This window comes from Tachypleus tridentatus, chromosome 9, assembly GCF_004210375.1.
Source record: "Tachypleus tridentatus isolate NWPU-2018 chromosome 9, ASM421037v1, whole genome shotgun sequence".
Classification (NCBI taxonomy): Eukaryota; Metazoa; Arthropoda; class Merostomata; order Xiphosura; family Limulidae; genus Tachypleus; species Tachypleus tridentatus.
This window is the reverse complement of record NC_134833.1, coordinates 742,951-765,611: the sequence shown is the minus strand read 5'-3', so window position 1 is coordinate 765,611 and position 22,661 is coordinate 742,951. Positions and strand designations below refer to the sequence as shown.

The 22,661-nt window shown below is 33.8% G+C and overlaps 1 pseudogene; it reads right to left on the bottom strand.

Moving 5' to 3' along the window:
• Window positions 1-22,421, bottom strand: part of LOC143227010 (uncharacterized) — a 29,946-nt pseudogene extending 7,525 nt beyond the window's left edge.
• Between the last annotated feature and the right edge of the window lie 240 nt (window positions 22,422-22,661).

The window sequence follows — 22,661 nt, the reverse complement described above, 5'->3', positions numbered from 1 at the left end:
TTTTATTTATTATTGTGCGATTTTACATTTTTACTGTCGACGTTTGTATTTGTTGTATTATTGTGTATTTCACATTTTACTGTCGCTGTTTTGTTATTGTTGTATTTATTGTGTACTTCACATTTTTACTGTCGCTGTTTGTATTGTTGTTGTATTATGTGTACTTCATATTTTTTTACTGCTGCTGTTTTGTGGATTATTTGACTTCACATTTTTGTTTGTCACTGTTTTGTATTATTTTGTTGTTATTATTGTACTGTTTCACATTTTACTGTCGATGTTTGTATTGTTGTATTATTGTGTCTTCCACTTTTTTTGTCGATGTTTTGTGTATTTTATTATTGTGCTTCACATTTTTACTGTCGCTGTTTGTATTGTTGTATTATTGTGTATTTCACATTTTTACTGTCGCTGTTTGTATTGTTGTATTATTATGTATTTCACATATTTACTGTCGCTGTTTGTATTGTTGTATTATTGTGTAACTTCACATTTTACTGTCGCTGTTTGTATTGTTGTAATATTTGTACTTCACATTTTCACTGTCGATTGTTTGTTTTGTTGGTATTGATTGATTGCTTCACATTTTACTGTCGCTGTTCATGTTGGTGTCTTATTGTGAACTTCACATTTTACTGTCGCTGTTTGTGTTATTGATTGTTGTTATTTTTTACTGTACTTCACATTTTTATCTGTATTGTTGTGGATTTGTTTTACTAATCGCTGTTTGTTTGTTGTTATTGTGCTTCACGATTTTTACTGTCGTTGTTTTATTGTTATTATTGTTGGCTTCACATTTTACTGTCGCTGTTTGTATTGTCGCTGTATTTCGTATTGCTTTCGCTGTTTGTATTGATTGTAAATTTTGTGATTTTCACGTTGTCACTGTCGATGTTTGTATTGTTGTATTATTGTGTAACTTCACATTTTTTACTGTCGCTGTTTATATTGTTTGTATGATTGTGAACTTCACATTTTTACTGTCGCTGTTTGTATTGTATTATTGTGTACTTCACATTTTTACTTCTGTCGGTTGTTTATATTGTTGTATTATTGTGAACTTCACATTTTTTACTGTCGCTGTTTGTGTTGTGGTATTGTGTGCTTCACATTTTTACTGTCGCTGTTTGTATTGTTGTATTATTGTTATTTCACATTTTACTGTCGCTTTTTGTGTTGTTGTATGATTATTGTACATCACATTTTTACTGTCGCTGTTTGTATTGTATTATTGATGTGCTTCACATTTTACTGTCGCTGTTTGTATTATATACATTTGTACTCTCACATTTTGTACAATCGCATGTTTGTATTATTATTGTGCTTCACATTTTTACTGTCGCTGTTTGTATTGTTGTATTATTGTGTACTTCACATTTTTACTGTCGCTTTTTGTATTGTTGTATGATTGTGTACTTCACATTTTTACTGTCGCTGTTGGTATTGTTGTATTATTGTGTAATTCTGAATTGTGTTTTGTTTGGGTAATTAAATTTAGAAAAAGAAAACATCGTTTAAAAGCCATAGCATTTTTTTTTTTTTGTGTTTGAGTTTAAAACCTTTTGCTCTGATATCATTAATTGACTTAGAAACACGTGTTAAATAAAGAGCAAAACCAACAGTAAACAAAACTCTTAACTTGAGTGATTAAATAACTCACTCGGGTTCAACAAAGTTTTCAGGAAGAACATTTCCTTTTGTTTTATTATTCCAAGATAACTGGTAATGTCCGCTGGTTATAGCACACTTCACCAAGATAATCTCATTTGGCTTCATCTGGTGGTCAATGACAACCCTATGATAGAAAATTCTCTGTCCCTGTTTCCGAAAAGAATTTCATCGTTAACAAATTGGAAAAAACAATAATAAAAGATGCAGTGACGTTATATATAATTTATAATAGTTTATTATAGTATTATTGTTTTCTATTGTCGTATTTAAAACCAGGTGGATTTATTACATCTAAAATTAAGCCCTTAATATACGCTTTAAGTAGGAAGTTGAAAAGGTGTGGGTAAAGTCACGATGGTGATTTACCGTCATCTTGTTCAAGGACACGGATTGTACCACAGGCGTTGATGTTGTGTAGAGGAAGGTAAAATGTTGCTCGACCGGCGTTCATTTCTGGCTGACAGTCTGATAAAAAGAAACCAAAACCATCAGAATAGAGTATGGAAAATAAATGTTCACCATTTGTTAAGAATTTTTAAAAATAGAACGTCAGTGTTGGTAAGATGTGGTAAACAGCATTCGTACAATAATGCAGAACGCTTTTTTTCAAGAGAAAGTTGAAGACAGACGTTTATTATTGTGATAATTGTAAGGAGAAGAAAATAAACCGCAGGTATAAATAATAAAATAGGTTCGAGTTAAAACCCCAGAACAAATACTTGAAGAAAGAAATAAGCCACGGATGTAAATATTAAATAGATTCGAGCTAAAACCCTCCAGAACAAATACTTGAAGATAGAAATAAACTACAGGTGTAAATATTAAATAGGTTCGAGTTAAAACCCTCCAGAACAAATACGAAAATTTATCCTATTTTTTTAATTTCCTTATTCTCTTGAAAATTTCAAATCTAAACTTGATTTGTATTGTTTCATAGAAACTCTCAAAATTTTTTCAAGTGTACGTGAGTTTGTGTCCAATTTATTTAATGAGTTATTAGCGTAAGAAGTAGATAATCTACGAATAGTGTATTATCTAATAGTATAAATAGTTTAAAATACAAACAACAACAAACATTCCAGATGTTGCTTCAAGGAAAGCTCATTTTATGGGATTAGTCAAAGGAACTTTCTTTCATGTGTTCATTCAAAACTCGAACCTGGACCGACATATATCCAGTTTATTTGTTAAAACAAACATACATATTGGGCTATTTGTGTTCTGCTACACGTGTATTGAAACCCGATGTTTAGTATAGTGCGTCTGCAAACGTATCGATAAGCCACTGAGGGCGAGTGGCAGGCGAAACCGATAAATATATCTGTTGTTTGAAAATGTTGAGAACAGTCCGTTTTGGTTTAGATCAGAAGTAGGGCCATCTCTTTGTTGGCTTTTACCGTCCATGTGCTAATTACCAATCATATCTCGCAACCATTTTCATCCTTGGAAGCGGTACAGCATGGACGGTAGTTCTATTATTTGTTGATAAAGGGTAGCTTCAAAGTTGGCGGGTGTTGTTTTTCTTTTAGTTGACAAACAACCTTGTTTCTAGTCTATCAGTTAAACTTAGGAAGGTCTAACAGACATGCACAACTTATTAACAAACAAACATTCACAATAAAACTGGAACAAATAAATGAAAATAAATATTTGTTGTTAAAATTATCACAACAGTATATTAAACACACGACAAGTAAGTATGGATTACATAACGTGTTATAATTATCACAACAGTACAGTAAACAAACGACAAGTAAGTAAGATTACATAACGTGTTATAATTATCACAACAGTACAGTAAACAAACGACAAGTAAGTAAGATTACATAACGTGTTATAATTATCACAACGGTACAGTAAACACACGACAAGTAAGTATGGATTACATGACGTGTTATAATTATCACAACAGTACAGTAAACACACGACAAGTAAGTACGGATTACATAACTTGTTATAATTATCACAACAGTTACAGTAAACACACGACAAGTAAGTATGGATTACATAACGTGTTATAATTATCACAACAGTACAGTAAACACACGACAAGTAAGTAAGATTAGATAACGTAAGTGCACTTATCACAACAGTACAGTAAACAAACGACAAGTAAGTATGGATTACATAATTATCACAACAGTACAGTAAACACACGACAAGTAAGTATGGATTACATAACGTGTTATAATTATCACAACAGTACAGTAAACACACGACAAGTAAGTATGGATTACATAACTTGTTATAATTATCACAACAGTACAGTAAAAATCACACGACAAGTAAGTATATTACATAACGTGTTAAAATTATCACAACAGTACAGTAAACACACAAGTAAGTATGGATCACATAACTTGTTATAATTATCACAACAGTACAGTAAACACACGACAAGTAAGTACGGATCACATAACTTGTTATAATTATCACAACAGTACAGTAAACACACGACAAGTAAGTATGGATTACATAACGTGTTAAAATTATCACAACAGTACAGTAAACACACGACAAGTAAGTACGGATTACATAACGTGTTTTAATTATCACAACAGTACAGTAAACACACGACAAGTAAGTATGGATAACATAACGTGTTATAATTATCACAACAGTACAAAACACACGACAAGTAAGTATGGATTACATAACGTGTTATAATTGTCACAACAACAGTACAGTAAACACACGACAAGTAAGTAAGATTACATAACGTGTTATAATTATCAACAGTACAGTAAACACACGACAAGTATGTACGATTGATTACATAACGTGTTATAATTATCACAACAATACAGTAAACACACGACAAGTAAGTATGGATTACATAACGTGTTAAAATTATCACAACAGTACAGTAAACACACACGACAAGTATGTACGGATTACATAACGTGTTATAATTATCACAACAGTACAGCAAACACACGACAATTAAGTAAGATTACATAACTTGTTATAATTATCACAACAGTACAGTAAACACACGACAAGTAAGTATGGATTACATAACTTGTTATAATTATCACAACAGTACAGTAAACACACGACAAGTAAGTAGATGGATTACATAACTTGTTATAATTCATCACAACAGTACAGTAAAACACACGACAAGTAAGATGGATTACACAACGTGTTATAATTATCACAACAGATACAGTAAACACACGACAAGTAAGTAAGATTACATAACTTGTTATAATTATCACAACAAGTACAGTAAACACACGACAAGTAAGTAAGATTACATAACTTGTTATAATTATCACAACAGTACAGTAAACACACGACAAGTAAGTAAGATTACATAACTTGTTATAATTATCACAACAGTACAGTAAACACACGACAAGTAAGTATGGATTACATAACTTGTTATAATTATCACAACAGTACAGTAAACACACGACAAGTAAGTATGGATTACATAACTTGTTATAACTATCACAACAGTACAGTAAACACACGACAAGTAAGTAAGATTACATAACGTGTTATAATTATCACAACAGTATAGTAAACACACGACAAGTAAGTAAGATTACATAACGTGTTATAATTATCACAACAGTACAGTAAACACACGACAAGTAAGTAAGATTACATAACGTGTTATAATTATCACAACAAGTACAGTAAACAAACGACAAGTAAGTACGGATTACATAACTTGTTTAAATCAGCACAACAGTACAGTAAACACACGACAAGTAAGTACGGATTACATAACTTGTTATAATTATCACAACAGTACAGTAAACACGACAAGTAAGTAAGATTACATAACGTGTTATAATTATCCACAACAGTAAGTACGGATTACGTAACTTGTTTAAATCAGCACAACAGTACAGTAAATACACGACAAGTAAGTACGGATTACTTGTTATAACCATCAACAACAGTACAGTAAACACACGACAAGTAAGTGGATTACATAACTTGTTGAAATCAACACAACAGTTAAACAGTAAACACAGGACAAGTAAGTATGGATTACATAACTTGTTGAAATCAGCACAACAGTACAGTAAACACATGACAAGTAAGTATGGATTACGTAACTTGTTGAAATCAGCACAACAGTAGAGTAAACACACGACAAGTAAGTATGGATTACATAACTTTCTGAAATCAGCACAACAGTACAGAAAACACACGACAAGTAAGTACGGATTACATAACTTGCTCAAATCAGCACAACAGTACAGTAAACACACGACAAGTAAGTATGGATTACGTAATTTGCTGAAATTAGCAGAACAGTAAAGTAAACACCCGACAAGTAAGTATGGATTACATAACTTGCTGAACTCAATTCAACAGTAAAAGCCTTTCAACAGTACTTGAGCCTAGTTGTTGGCCCAATAGTTAGCAGAACCTATCGGTAGAGTGCAGTTTATCTAGTCAAATTAGAGTAATGTACATTTGTGTGGCTTTGTCTGAAAAACAAAAATAACACGACGTTGGTTTAAAGTAGGAACGTTTCTCCAACAAATGGCTTCACGACTTCCATCTATTGAAATAAACTTGAATGTTATTTTTATGAATCAAGTGTTACACGTATGGACGGGTAGGATTATTTAGATTAGGAGCTTCGGACTTGCTGGTGATGAATTTCAACAATACACAAACAGCACACAGCCCACTTGTTTTAAAGTAATATATGTACAAGCCAAACATACAGAAATGTTCCTCACACAGTTGTATCCTTTAGAATATAATAAAACAGATAAACTATTCTCATTAACTATTTTATTACAGCAGTAACAGAACGGTATCTCTGCAGACATATAACATTAGGAACCACGATTCTATACCCATTGTTGGCATAACACACATGTTTGTGCTCAACCACAAACAAACAAACTGTTATTAAAGTACAATATATGGTAATTCATTTTTTTTTTTTAAATCCAGCACTTTACATACTCTACAGAAAACTCACAAACACTCAATTTATATCTATTTAGCACCAAACATGATCTTGCGATCGGTCGTGGGGCCGTTATAACGTGACAGACAATTCCACTATTCGTTGGTAAAAGAGTAGCACAAGCTGACGGTGGGTGGTGAAAACTAGCTGCCTTCTCTCTAGTCTTACACTGCTAAATTAGGGACGGCTAGCGCAGATAGTTCTCGTATGTCTTTGCACAAAATTAAAAAAACAAAACAAAAAAACAACATCTAATAAGCTATCTATATAAAATTATCTTTGAGACCTATACATCCACACATGATAGAAAGTTCTATTAACATAACTTTAAAGCACAATAAACGATTCGTGAACAGCTGCATAAATAAACTTGGTACAAATTATAGTGCTGTGTTAGATGAAACTTGATACAAATTATAGTGCTGTGTAACATAAAACTTGATACAAATTATAGTGCTCTGTAAGATAAAACTTGATACAAATTATAGTGCTGTGTAACATAAAACTTGATACAAATTAAAGTGCTGTGTAAGATAACTGGATCATAATGTTCACACAAAGTTAAAAATTTATTGAAACATTTAACTTAATTAACATCCTAGTGTTAGTTTAGTAATAAACGTAACGTTTCAAGTTGTCATTCAAGTACTGAGATAACCTTTAATTATTATCATTCAAGTCTATAATTAATTAGATAATCTTTAATTATTATCATTCAAGTCTATAATTAATAAGATAACCTTTAATTATTATCATTCAAGTCTATAATTAATGAGATAACCTTTAATTATTATCATTCAAGTCTATAATTAATGAGATAACATTTAATTATTATTATTCAAGTCTATAATTAATGAGATAACCTTTAATTATTATCATTCAAGTCTATAATTAATGAGTTAACCTTTAATTATCATTATTCAAGTCGTATAACGTTATAAGACAACCATTGAACTTTTATAAACACAATAAACCGTTTACCTAATTTCAGCTTTGTGTTAAAACTTCTTCGTAAGTTTTGAAAGTAAAATTAATACCTAACAAAAAGTATAGACAGTGTAATAATGGAATTATATTTAATTTTACAAACAATGTGTAACGTTATTTAAAGGTACAAATAGTGTGAAACGTAAGATAATCTCGAATTTCTGTTTATATTAAACCAACCTGGATAGCCTTTAAGCTTGTCCAGGTAAACCACTGCGCGTGCGTCATTGATCGTAACAACAACCTTCATTAGAGAGCTAGAACAGGATACGTCGTAGCTGACTGGAAATAGAGAAAATCAGTTAGTCACTAAAAATGTATTCAATTCTTCTTGTAATAAACAGATGCGTAAATAATCACTTGTCTTCAGTAAAGCGTCTGTAGAATACAACTAGTGTGATGTCAGTAGAATACGGTTATAGGTATCTTGAGGACAGAACATGATAAATAGTAAGGTGACACTAGCATACGGTAATAGCTTACGCTGTAAAGATGAACTTGTATTGTAAGTAACAAGAAACAAAAACACTACAAAAGTCTTATAAATTACATTAAACACAAACTGTCTACCTGTATTGTATGTAACAATAAACACAATGTACCTAAATACGTCAATGAAAATATGGATTACACTGACGAAACTCGTTTGATTAATTACTAGATTAACCGAACTGAATAGTTATTAAATTAATTCAAAACGATTAATTATTAGATTAGACTAAACAGTTAATTATTAAAGTAGACTAAACAGTTAATTATTAGATGAACCTAAGTGATTAATTATTAGATGAACTTAAAACGTTAATTATTAGATTAACTGAAATGGTTAATTATTAGGTTAACCAAACTGATTAATTATTAGATTAACTCAAATGGTTAATTATTAGGCTAACAAAACTGGTTAATAATTAGATTAACCAAACTGATTAATTATTACACTATGTTCATATCAGTGTGGACCTACAGTCAGACCGATATATTGGTTTATCTGTATACTTCTTAATTAATTCACAACAATAGGTATCCATATTGAACTTAATATTTCTGGATATTATTATATAATATGGTAATTTCTTGTTTGAAAATACTTTGTAGGCTAGAAATTGCATAACTTCACCTTTGAACTCTTAGTGGGCGGTTGAAACCCACAGACAAAGTTCACTGGTTCACGATATACTCGTTTGTAATGGCTGTTTTCTTAGTCCAGAAATGCCACTGTATCATTTGTCGTGTATTAGGATTTCAAACAACAGTTTAAAGTTTAGCAATATTCCGATAAATTTGCTAGCAAAGAGACGTTCGATCATACCGAACAATTTTGTCTGCCGGTTAGAGAGAACTTCCTGGCTGAGTCTGATAAACACTTGGGTGACGAATGATAATCTCGGATCCAGTAGTTAAAAACAGGTGATAGATATAAATGAAAGTTCGTCAAGCTTCAGGTATCAACAGTTGAAAAGACAGTCAGAAAGATTCATGTACAGACTTTTGAATAAAATAAATGTTGGCTTCTCACAACGAATATATTATTGAAGAAATGACCATTGTTTTAACTCTGAAATATATTGTAAGCAAGAAAAAAATAGAAAATATTAAACTAATAAACTAAAAAACACAAATTATAAAATGATATTTTAATAACACAAAACACAAGGTTTGAATACGTAACATTATAATAACCAAGTATCGTTTAATTTTCAGGGTTAAGGTCTTTGATTAACGTGTGTTTTTGGATTACAATTATTTAGGAGAATTTCACCTCAAATCAGTAACCCTTAATACAAGTTAAACGAAGAGAGATAAACCTATATCGTAGTGGAAAGTATGAAACGTACCATTAGTGTGAATGTGTTTTGTACTCACTGTGTAAATTAAAACTGTCATGTCTTCACATTATATAGCCGTACAATAACATATATAATAAATACATTTACTATTGTTTGATGTAACACTGGTGAAAGTGACGTTTTCTTCTACATTATTGAAGAGACAGGATATTAAATATTTTTAAAATACACATGTATCGAATACAAACACAGGAGCTCTATATCATGGAAAGGTGTATTCTAGAACGTATTCTCCAGACGGCTGGTTATTAAAATTTAACTAAAATAAAGTACAGAACAAAGTTTCGACATTCTTAGGTCATCTTCAGGTTAACAAGGAGAGTTTGTAACTGACCGTTGCAGGCCACATGTATGACGGACGGGACCGTAAAGAGCGTTCCACTTAGATCTATTATATATATTAGGTTATTAATTAATATAATTATAACGTCGTAGACTCTCTCTTGATAACCTGAAGATGATCTAACGAGGTCAGAACCCTGCTCTTACTACACTTCAATTAAACTTTTAATACCCATAACACAAGCGGGTTTCGTGAATGTTTTTAGCGTATGTAGACTACACATGTGTAGTGTGTACAGATATCACTTCACATGTGTAGTGTGCACAGATATTACTTAGTGTCTGTAATTTGACTTTAATCCACTGGAAAGAACAAAACGTTATTACAGTATGATCGTTGACACAGTTAACAATGGTTCGAACCTTGCTACCGTTATGGGCTCTTCTGAAAACGATGCTGTTTAAACTATGGTAATTACTTCACGTAGATGCTGGGTTAAGAACGGTCATGTTAGGACCAGAACATTGTTATTCTAATTACGTTACAAAGACCCTATATAGAAGCCAGTGAGATAAACATGGTCTAGCTCAAAAGGAGGGTTGTTATACACAAGCCAGTGAGATAAACATGGTGTAGCTCAAGAGGATGGTTGTTATACAGAAGCCAGTGAGATAAACATGGTCTAGCTCAAGAGGATGGTTGTTATACAGAAGCCAGTGAGATAAACATGGTCTAGCTCAAGAAGATGGTTGTTATACAGAAGCCAGTGAAATAAACATGGTCTAGCTCAAGAGGATGGTTGTTATATAGAAGCCAGTGAGATGAACATGGTGTAGCTCAAGAGGATGGTTGTTATATAGAAGCCAGTGAGATAAATATGGTCTAGCTCAAGAGGATGGTTGTTATATATAAGCCAGTGAGATAAATTTGCTCTAGATAAACTCAGCCTCAAGAAATGGTTGTTTATATAGAAGCCAGTGAGATAAACATGGTCTAGCTCAAGAGGATGGTTGTTATATAGAAGCCAGTGATATAAACATGGTTTAGCTCAAGAGGATGGTTTTATACAGAAGCCAGTGAGATAAACGTGGTCTAGCTCAAGAGGATGGTTGTTATATAGAAGCCAGTGAGATAAACATGGTCTAGCTCAAGAGGATGGTTGTTATATAGAAGTCAGTGAGATAAACATGGTCTAGCTCAAGAGGATGGTTGTTATATAGAAGCCAGTGAGATAAACATTGTGTAGCTCAAGAGGATGGATGTTATTTCAAAAAATTAAAAAAAAAACCTGATGACATTTAAATGGAGACATTCGTTATCAAAATATCTGTTGCCGAGAAACGAACATCTGGAGAGATCGAAGATAGATTTATCTTCCTTCATCGTTTTTGCCTTGAGGTCAAGTACATCAACTAAAATTTTGCACGTCTCAGTATAAGATGTTGATAAACGAGATAGGTGAGATAAGCCAAGTGTAGCGCATAAAATAACAATAAGTCCCATGATCAACATTCCAACAAACGGACCACTTTAGGGTCTTGTAGTGATCTACGGATCCGACTGCTCTGGCAGGGATTAACAAATCTAATGCGTAAAAAATTTGACGAGGGGAAGGCGAACACTCGGTGATTGGGGTCAAGGGGAAGGCGAACACTGGATGATTGTGGTCAAACTAATGCCCCTTCACTGAGCAGGTAATGTGAAGACTGGTGTGAAGAAAATATGTGTAGAGAAAACTGGATACATATTTAATAAATACTGTTTATCTTCTTGGTATCATTATGAAATATGTGTAGAGAAAACTGGATACATATTTAATAAATACTATTTATCTTCTTGGTGTCATTATGAAATATGTGTAGAAAACTGGATACATATTTAATAAATACTGTTTATCTTCTTGGTCATTATGAAATATGTGTAGAGAAAACTGGATACATATTTAATAAATACTGTTTATCTTCTTGGTGTCATTATGAATTATGTGTAGAAAACTGGATACATATTTAATAAATACTGTTTATCTTCTTGGTGTCATTATGAAATATGTGTAGAAAACTGGATACATATTTAATAAATACTATTTATCTTCTTGGTGTCATTACGGATGAGATTGAAGGTCGGAATATATTTCCTCTAAATAACTAGGTTAACTGTTGGTTTTGGAGTTTCTAATCATTAAACTGGGCTCTATTAAGGGTCTAATGAAGGCTGCATAGACTTGCTGTTATTTACCTCTGCAAATCTTGATAAAATAATGCTTTACTGGATATAAACGCCCTCTGGAGTTTTGTTTTAGTATTAGGAAATACTTATTTGTAATATTATTTATTCTAGTTTATATGTTTCTTTTGAAGCAATATGTTTGATGCATTTAGACAATTATACCTCATTCTGTGGAAAAGTGAAACAGTTATCGTACTAAACATTTCAGGTTCTGTTTTATTGAGCTGTGGTGGCGATATAATGTGACAGTTAATCCCACTATTCGTTGGTAAAAGAGTAGCCCAAGAGTTGGCGGTGGGTGGTGATGACTAGCTGCCTTCCCTCTAGTCTTACACTGCTAAATTAGGGACAGCTAGTACAGTTTTGCACGAAATTCAAAAACAAACAAACTATTTTATTTTCAGAAAAAAGCTCAAAGTAGAATGGAAATACACTTAAGAGTTTGAGAAAAGTTCCTTGACGAAGCTCTCATTTCGTGTTCATGTTTTACTTGTGCTTCAACAAATTTTCAGGAATAATTAATGAAAGATTTTGATTTTTTAAAAAAATATTTTTGTGTCTGAATTTTTTACGACACTTATCATCTTGATGTCTTTAGTTATGTAATATTTGATCATCGGAGAGAAACCTGCTAAAGAGGTAGACTGTGGCTTTAATTAGCTCTTGCCATTCAAACGTTTTTGTAACGCCGATAAATCTCAGAAGATAGGCACTTGTTAAGTGGAACCATTAATTTACAAAACTTGAATTAATTCTGGTTTTAGAACTACCGTAAGTCCAAACATTCATCAGTATTTTGTCTTGTAGGAACATGAGGATAGATTGAACTTAAAAACCATCAAATATATACTTTTCTAACCCCTTCCTTCTAATCCTATAAATTTATCACTGCCTAACGTCTAAATGAAAATATTAGAATTAGAGAAATTGAATAATCTTATGAAAGTTACAGGAATCAGCTTCAGGTATCGTTTTTTTCTGTAGTAAATTTCACTCGAAGCTAATTGAGAATTGTGTGTTCTAACTATCCCTAATTTGATAAATGTAGGTAGTCAACACCGCCCACCGCCAACACTAGGATTACTCTTTTACCAACGAATAATGGGATCGATCATAACATAGCAATGCTCCCAAGGCTGAAAGGACGAGCCTGTTTGTTGACGGGATTCAAACCCCAATAGAGAATTAAGATACGAGTGCTTCAATTAGTAGGCCTTTTAATTATTAAGTTAATTAAAATAGAGATTTAGTAAAAGAATGTTCTTAAAATAGTGAATACATCCCGGTGGTTATCGTGAATCTGAGGTTGTGTTTGGTGCGCGCACTAGAGCCTTGATCGTGCTATAAGAGTGACTATTCAGTTAGAGTATCCTAAGGGTCAGCAGTGGCTGGTGTTACCATTTAAACATCAGGAGCTCCTAGCCCACCTTACCCTTGTATAGGTTAATGCAAAATCCAACAATGTTTCAAATGCTTGGAATATTAAATATAACAATAAAAATGGTAAAACAAACCCAACAGAGTAAAGCTAACAAAACAGTAGAAACAGTAAAACAAAGCCAACAGAGTAAAGCTAACAAAACAGTAAAAACAGTAAAACAAAGCCAACAGAGTAAAGCTAACAAAACAGTAAAAACAATAAAACAAACCCAACAGAGTAAAGCTAACAAAACAGTAACAATACGAAAGACAGTGAAAGAATGAAAGGTTCAAATAAATGTCAAAAGATAAAATTTTTCATTATTTATTACCTTTAACCTTTAGACCACTCTTATGGTCATCAGAAGGTAAATATTCGTCTGTTGTATGAAATGTCGCATGAGTTGACTCGCCTTTACAACAAATTAGATCATTAAAACAACAACTGCAGTGTTGTTCTCATGTGTAAAATAAACACAGTTTTCTATTAGATATTAGTTTAAAGTCACTTTTTGATCTTATTTTTACCAAAATAAATTTGTTGCTTCGAGTTAATTATCGTTCCATTCTTCTCTTGAAGCTACTAGCGCACTCTACATCTTAAATATGTCTTGACGGTCGTAACACATAGTAACTTAAAGCTACTAGCGCACTCTACATTTCAAATATGCCTTGACGGTCGTAACACATAATAACTTGAAGCTACTAGCGCACTCTACATTTCAAATATGCCTTGACGGTCGTAACACATAATAACTTGAAGCTACTAGCGCACTCTACATTTTAAATATGTCTTGACGGTCGTAACACATTATAACTTAAAGCTACTAGCGCACTCTACATTTTAAATATGCCTTGACGGTCGTAACACATAATAACTTGAAGCTACTAGCGCACTCTACATCTTAAATATGCCTTGACGGTCGTAACACATAATAACGTGGAAGGAATAATTCGCTTAATATAAATTTATAACAATTTTTCGAAGCTTTTGGAAAACCTACTAGTTTTATAAATAGCAAGCCTGGAACATCGTAAAGAGGTATCTTAATTAATACATATGGAAAATATGAAAATATGGAAACGATAGATCAATAGCATTGAACGAGGCTTTCCAAACTTAAGTAGGTTTTTTTAAAACTTCCATTTATGTGCAACGTATGCAACAAAAGGAAAAAAAATCTATTTTAGAAATATTATCCATCGTATGCTCTAAAATCTTCCATAGTTCGGAAACATCACCACAGAGGGCTTTCAGCACTGCAAAGAGAATTCCTGCCAGAAAGTTGTGAACAATTATTATGTTGGTTTTAGTGAAACTCAATTAACAATAGTGTCTGATATTAAATATGTTTACTTCAGAATTCATGAAGTTATCAGTGAGTGACCTCTGGTGATAGAAACATCGTATTAGTGTGATTAAAAGACAATAATGAACATTAAACTGTCACGTGTGTTCTTTCCAAGCTAATGTTCCTGTTATGAATATTCTTTTTCGACTTTTAACCACGCATGCTCGAAATTATTCTGAACACGATTTACACCAGTCCTGATTTATTGTCATCTTCATGGTGTAGCTACCACAACATAAATTTTCCGTTTTGTGTAAGACAGCCGAAGGCTCTTTAGACGGTAAATTACTACCGTTTGCCTCTGCGTTGGGCTTTGTATGTGGTCATTTAGGGAATAGAAATCTTCGTTTCATTTCGTCCATCTGGATAAACGCCAAGCTATACTTTGAAGATAGCTTTTTCCAATAAGTGATTGATATGTTATTGATTTTTTCAATAGTTAAAGACATATTACGAAAACGAGGTTCGCCATTAAGCCGTTCACCCTGTGAAGAATTTAAAAAACAACAATTAGTAATCTGTTTACAACTGAGAAAACTTCCTGGTGGATCAGTCGTACAATTGAAAGTTTATACGCTACAATTCGAGGTTAGATAAGTAGAATACAGCCATCTTTAGACTTTAGGTAAGTAGAATACAGCCATCTTTAGACTTTAGGTAAGTAGAATACAGACGTCTTTGGACTTTAGGTAAGTATAATACAGCCATCTTTAGACTTAAGGTAAGCAGAATACAGCCATCTTTAGACTTTAGGTAAGTAGAATACAGCCATCTTTAGACTTTAGGTAAGTAGAATACAGCCATCTTTAGACTTTAGGTAAGTAGAATACAGCCATCTTTAGACTTTAGGTAAGGAGAATACAGCCGTCTTTAGACTTTAGGTAAGCAGAATACAGCCATCTTTAGACTTTAGGTAAGCAGAATACAGCCATCTTTAGACTTTAGGTAAGTAGAATACAGCCGTATTTAGACTTTAGATAAGTAGAATGCAGCCATCTTTAGACTCAAGTAAGTAGAATACAGCCATCTTTAAACTTCAGGTAAGTAGAATACAGCCATCTTTAGACTTTAGGTAAGTAGAATACAGCCATCTTTAGACTTTAGGTAAGGAGAATACAGCCGTCTTTAGACTTTAGGTAAGCAGAATACAGCCATCTTTAGACTTTAGGTAAGCAGAATACAGCCATCTTTAGACTTTAGGTAGGTAGAATACAGCCGTATTTAGACTTTAGATAAGTAGAATGCAGCCATCTTTAGACTTCAAGTAAGTAAATACAGCCATCTTTAAACTTCAGGTAAGTAGAATACAGCCATCTTTAGACTTTAGGTAAGTAGAATACAGCTGTCTTTAGACTTTAGGTAAGTAGAATACAGTCATTTTAGACCTCAACAAGTGAAACAGTCAAACTTCAAAATATACTGTCTTCCAGACACGATGGAAACATTTAACACAGATTTAAAGTTATCGAATTTCTATTAAAATAACTAACTAACAGTAGATAATCACAAATTTAAACTACCAATGGGATTTATCAAACTTAAGGTCACTTTGTACGTAAACAGTCATGACCCAATATGGCCAGGTGGTTAAGGCGCTCATCGCATAATATGAGGGTCGCGGATTCGAATCCCCATCACACCAAACATGCTCACCACTTCATTTGTGGAGGTGTTGTAATGTGGTAATCAATCCCACTATTCGTTGATAAAAGAGTAGCCCAAACGTTGGCGGTGGGTAGTGATGACTGGCTTCCTTTCCTCTGTCTTATATTGCTAAGTAAAGGAAAGCTAGCGTAGATAGTCCTCGTTTATCTTTGCGCGATATCAAAAACTAACAAATGTAGACAGTCTAAACGGCCAGTTTATCTTGAATTTCGCGCAAAGCTACAGGAGGGCTATCTGCGCCTAAACGGTCAGATCATCAGAGACCCTAGGATGTAGGGGTAGCAGCCCCTACTGTTGAACTATCAAAAAAGCATCTGTCTGACTATTTGAACAGGATATTGGAATTGACTACACCTTCTAGAAAGTGTATAAATTGTCATCACATCTCGAACCGAGGACCATTCGATCTATGAAAAGGAAAACTTATCACTGAGATTTCACAGTCCTCTGGCCCAGCATGGCCGGATGGGTGAAGGCGTTTGACTCGCAATCCGAGGGTCGCGGGTTCGAATCCTGGTTGCACCAAACATGCTCGCCCTTTCAGCAGTGGGGGCGTTATAATGTGACGGTCAATCGCACTATTCGTTTGTAAAAGAGTAGACCAAGAATTGGCGGTGGGTGATGATGACTAGCTGCCTTCCTCCTAGTCTTACATTGCTAAATGAGGGACGGCTAGCGCAGATAGCCCTCGAGTAGCTTTGCGCAAAATTCAAACCAAACCAAATCTGCTTTAGTTTATTAATTAAACAGTGGAAAGAAAACTGACTACGAAAAAAGAAAGAATAATTACCCTCTGACATCAGTGGGAAAGAAAGCCCATTAAGCCAGAAAAATGGTTGCTGGTTATATCAGGAAGAAACAGAAGATAGATGTTTCTTCATATCATCACGGAGAGAAAACCTCGTTCAGATAGAAAGATACCCATAACATCAGGGGTAGAGTGCCTCATGAAAAATATTTATTTATAACACTAAAGCCTCATACTGGATGGATAAATATTACGGATTAAAGTGTGAATAAATCGTAGTTTATATTAAAACATTATTTGAATGACCAACAAAGATAACACAGTTTGTACCAACGTTAAGTAAAAATATGACATTGTTTTATTTGTGGGTAGAAAAATGACACAGTTTGTTTTATAAATTTCTCACCAAGCTATACAGAGGTTATATTCATATAAGCGTCCGTAATTTTGAGTTAACAGGTTTGAAGAAAGACAACTAGCCAACAGCACCTGCTGCAAACTGTTGAACTATTCTTTTCTGTCTAACCAGGACAATTTGATATGCGGGTGACACTAACCGTTAGGACAGATCGGTTCGAGGTTTAACATAGATTAAGTTGTTGTAATGATAGAGAAAGACATTCTCTCCAGCGAAAACATTTGAGTTTTATGTGGTGGTAGACAAGTAAAGTTCGCGTGGAGCACTACGACGTAAGAAACATTCCAACAGTTAATCTCGTAAAGCAACAAGAAAATTTGTTAAAAAGAGAATTTCATGTTCAAGGATTTTCCTTGTGACGCACGCTTAGAGCAATTGTCAATAACCATCGGTTTGTTTGTTTGTTTTGAATTTCGCACTAAGCTACTCGAGGGCTATCTGTGCTAGCCGTCCCTAATTTAGCAGTGTAAGACTAGAGGGAAGGCAGCTAGTCATCACCACCCACCGCCAACTCTTGGGCTACTCTTTTACCAACGAATAGTGGGATTGACCGTCACATTATAACGTTCCCACGGCTGAAAGGGCGAGCATGTTTGGCGCGACCGGGATGCGAACCCGCGATCCTCAGATTACGAAGCGCACGCCTTAACACGCTTGGCCATGCCGGGCCATATCCATTGGATAAACCATGCGTATCATCAGGAGATAAACAGGTCGACGTCTGAAGGAGCTGGAGGAATTATTCTTATGCTGTGTTTCTTCTACAATACAGTTCAAAAATAATAAATAGAGTAGAAGTTTAAACCGTTAAAAAATTGTAATGGAAATACATACATTTAAATTGTAACCTAGTTATGCCGCTAGATGTCAACAAGTTCAATGAGTCAACGAATTAGTGACAGCCCTGGAATTTTGAAAACAAATAATCTGACTAACTCAAGAAATATGTAGTGTTACAATTCACTTAGACTAAAAAGTGTAAGGAAAACTTTCTTTAATTTTCTTTGTTAACACCTAAAGAGTGTTTCTTTTATTAGTAAAATGTTATATGTTGTAGTTCGATTAGGAAGAGTAAAGCTGTAGTCCATTAGGCTCGGAAAGTATAGTAATATTATCATTGGACCAGAAAATACATGCTGTGATCTGTCAGGTGTTCATATTATATTTGGAAGAGAAAATACATGTTGTGGTCCGTCAGATGTAATAATATTTAGCTATATTGGAGGCTGATTTCAATTCAGAAGTGACAATGTGTGGTAGTAGTCTTCATGTATCATCAGTTGTCAGTAATTTTTGTTTACAATTCAACTAATTCTAAACAAATGCAAAAGAAATATTTTTCTTTCAAGTGTTATTATATGTGTATTATTCTAGCGTTACGTATATTCTTACCAACTAGCTGGTAGAATTATTAATAATGTTATTTATAGTAATCTAAGAATTACTTTGGGTAGCTTATTGACACCGCTAGGTGGCTTATCACATGTGTAACTGTAATCTATTGACACCGCTAGGTGGCTTATCACATGTGTAAGTGTAATCTATTGACACCGCTAGGAGGCTTATCACATGTGTAAGTGTAATCTATTGACACCGCTAGGAGGCTTATCACATGTGTAAGTGTAATCTATTGACACCGCTAGGTGGCTTATCACATGTGTAAGTGTAATATATTGACACCACTAGGAGGCTTATCACATGTGTAAGTGTAACCTCTTTACATTTATGGAATTATTTCTGTCAGATGCGCGTGTAACCTGTTCATACCGCTAGTAGGCTTATCATAGTGCGAAGATTAATCACCAAAGCAATTCTTTTCTACAAAATAGCGATGAACAAGTCAGTTCATGAAGATAGAAAACACTCACTACGTTTTCAAATTATGTTAGATACTGACACAACAGTTCGCATATAAGGCGTTTAAATACTCGTAAAAATAAGTTCGCATGGTAGAAAAGTTAAACTTTATTAAAACAAATCCCCATGATAAGAAAGTTAAGCCATATTAAAAATCAATTTATCAGTTAGAAGGATAATAAATCATATCTTGAGTTTAGTCTTTTCAAAAATACGATGACGTGTTTCGTTCGCCTTAAGCAATCTTTGCAGAAATAACGGATACAAAAACAAAGCAAATAAAGTAAATGCTTGGTTAGAAGAATAAAAATACAATTCGATAGTAATTAATTATCTTAGACTGAATTATGAATCATAGCTTTAATTTGAAATAGCTTTAATGTTCCAGCCTTGTAAATACTCCAACCAATTTTACTAGAAATTACAGAATGTTAACCTCGGCTTTTAATGTGCATACAGACATTACTTACAACCTTGAATTGTGTTAAAACAGTTTCATGTTACAACTGTAACAATCATTTGATATCGAGATTCTAAGAATGAGAAGTAGTGGTGTTATAACATCTGATATCTAGTATCTGAGAATGAGTAATATTGTGTTGTAACATTTGAAACCTAGTGTCTAAGAGTGAGAAATACTGTGTTGTAATAACTGACATCTCATTTCTAAGAATGAGCGATATTGGTGTTATAACATCTGACATACAGTCTCTAAAATGAGTGAAACTGTGTTGTAATATCTAACACCTAGTCTGTAAGAGTGAATAATACTGTGTTGTAACATCTGACACATAATCTCTAAGAGTGAGTAATACTGTGTTGTAATACCTGACATCTAGCTTCTAAGAATGAGTAGTGTTGTGTTATAACATCTGACGTCTAGTATCTATAAATGGGTTTTATTGGTGTTATAACATCTGACACCTAGTCTGTAAGAGTGAGTAATACTGTGTTGTAACATCTGACACCTAGTCTCTAAGAATGAGTAATATTGTACTGTAACTTCTACCACCTAGTCTGTAAGAGTGAGTAATATTGTGTTGTAACATCTAACATCTAGTCTGTAAGAGTGAGTAATACTGTGTTGTAACATCTAACACCTAGTCTGTAAGAGTGAGTAATACTGTGTTGTAACATCTGATACTTAGTCTCTAAGAATGAGGAATACTGTGTTGTAACATCTAACACCTAGTCTGTAGGAGTGAGTAATAGTAACATCTAACACCTAGTCTGTAGAGTAATATTGTGTTGTAATATTGTGTTGTAACATCTAACACCTAGTCTGTAAGAGTGAGTAATACTGTGTTGTAACATCTGACACTTAGTCTCTAAGAATGAGGAATACTGTGTTGTAACATCTAACACCTAGTCTGTAAGAGTGAGTAATATTGTGTTGTAACATCTGACACCTAGTCTGTAAGAGTGAGTAATACTGTGTTGTAACATTTGACATCTGGTGTCTTAAAATGAGTAATATTGATACTTTTTGGGAGTGTGGTGTGTATTATTACCAGACGAGATTTGGTGAGTGTTGTGTGTATTATTACCAGACGAGATTTGGTGAGTGTTGTGTGTATTATTACGAGACGAGATTTGGTGTGTATTATTACGAGACGAGACTTGATGTGTATTATTACCAGACGAGAGTGTGTTCAGTATTATTTACCTTAGTTAGACACAGACTAAATCTTATAAACTACTCTGAATTTTGATACTCACTAATATTTATGTGTTGACGTTTGAAATTAAAGATGGCGTTTTGTTTACTTCGTTCTCTATAACCTGGTAGTTAAGAACAATAGACATGTTGCTTTTCTCACAAAACCAGACATAGATATAAGGAGAGGATACAGAAGTTAAGATCACTCATTAACAATAATCTTACATTTTTATCTAGTCCATGATCCAACAACACGTTATTCTGTGAAATACTTTTATTACAGAGAAATAAGCTGTAGCTGAAACTGGATTGGTTGTTGAATTTGGCGCCAAGCTACACGAGAACTATTGCTCTAGTTGTCCCTAATTTAGTTGTGTTAGACTAGAGGGAAGGCAGCTAGTCATCACCACCCAGCGCCAATTCTTGGGTTACTCTTTTACCAATGAATAGTGGTATTGATCGTAACATTATAATGTCCCTACGCCTGAAAGGGCGAATATGTTTGGTGTGATAGGAATTCGAACACGAGACCTACGTATTACTAGACGAGCGCCATAACCACTTATCCATGCCGGGCCAAGTGACTGTAATGAAACCGTTTTCAAATACAATTGAAAATTTTTATGAGAGTCACTATCAAACGAAATGTTATGTTAAACGTGTATACGTTAATCCTTAGAGGGTTAAATATAAATCATTTAGTAAAGAAATAATAATTAATTGATGGTTTAATAAAGATGTTGAAACAATGTAGTTTATAAGACGATAGGAATGCTTACAAGATATTTAGGTGAAACCTGAACAAAACCGAAACGTATTAGATTTTACATTTCCTTGATTTGGTTTCTCGTAGCAGCGACACACACTTTAGACGTTTATGTTGGTCATTACAAATAAAGCTACAAACTTTAGACGTTTATGCTGATCATTACAAAACGCTACAAACTTTAGACGTTTATGTTGGTCATTACATAAAGCTACAAACTTTAGACGTTTATGTTGGTCATTACATAAAGTCTACAAAACTACAAACTTTGACGTTTATTTTGGTCATTACATAAAGCGACAAACTGTAGACGTTTATGTTGGTCATTACATAAAGCGACAAATTTGTTTCGGTCACCAGGAACTAATTAATCAGCTCACCTTCTGAAGACAACACTCCAATGTGTACAATAATCACTAGTCTCAGGAAGACCTTCTTTCCTTCCATGGCGTGATGAAGTTAGATCAATAGCACCTACTTATCAAATCTTCATTCACAGTCTGGCGCCACCAGAGTGTCACTACACGGTGCTGGCGCCCACAAGCTGACCGTACTGATGCAGACCTGCGTGAACTGTTCCCGTTAGTAATACAGTAAGTTACTTCCTATGAAGCGCTGTTTTCAAGTGTCTGAAAGGGACACTGGAAGCCTGTGCATGCGCGAGCTTCCAGTAAACCTCTAAGCTCATGACGTCAGTTTTCTTTGAACTTTCTTCATGTTAGATAAAACTGACAAATCTTTGCATGCATATCAAATCAGAGGTGTAACATAGGCAACGTTTTGTTACACACTGTTTAATACTTCAATGTACCGT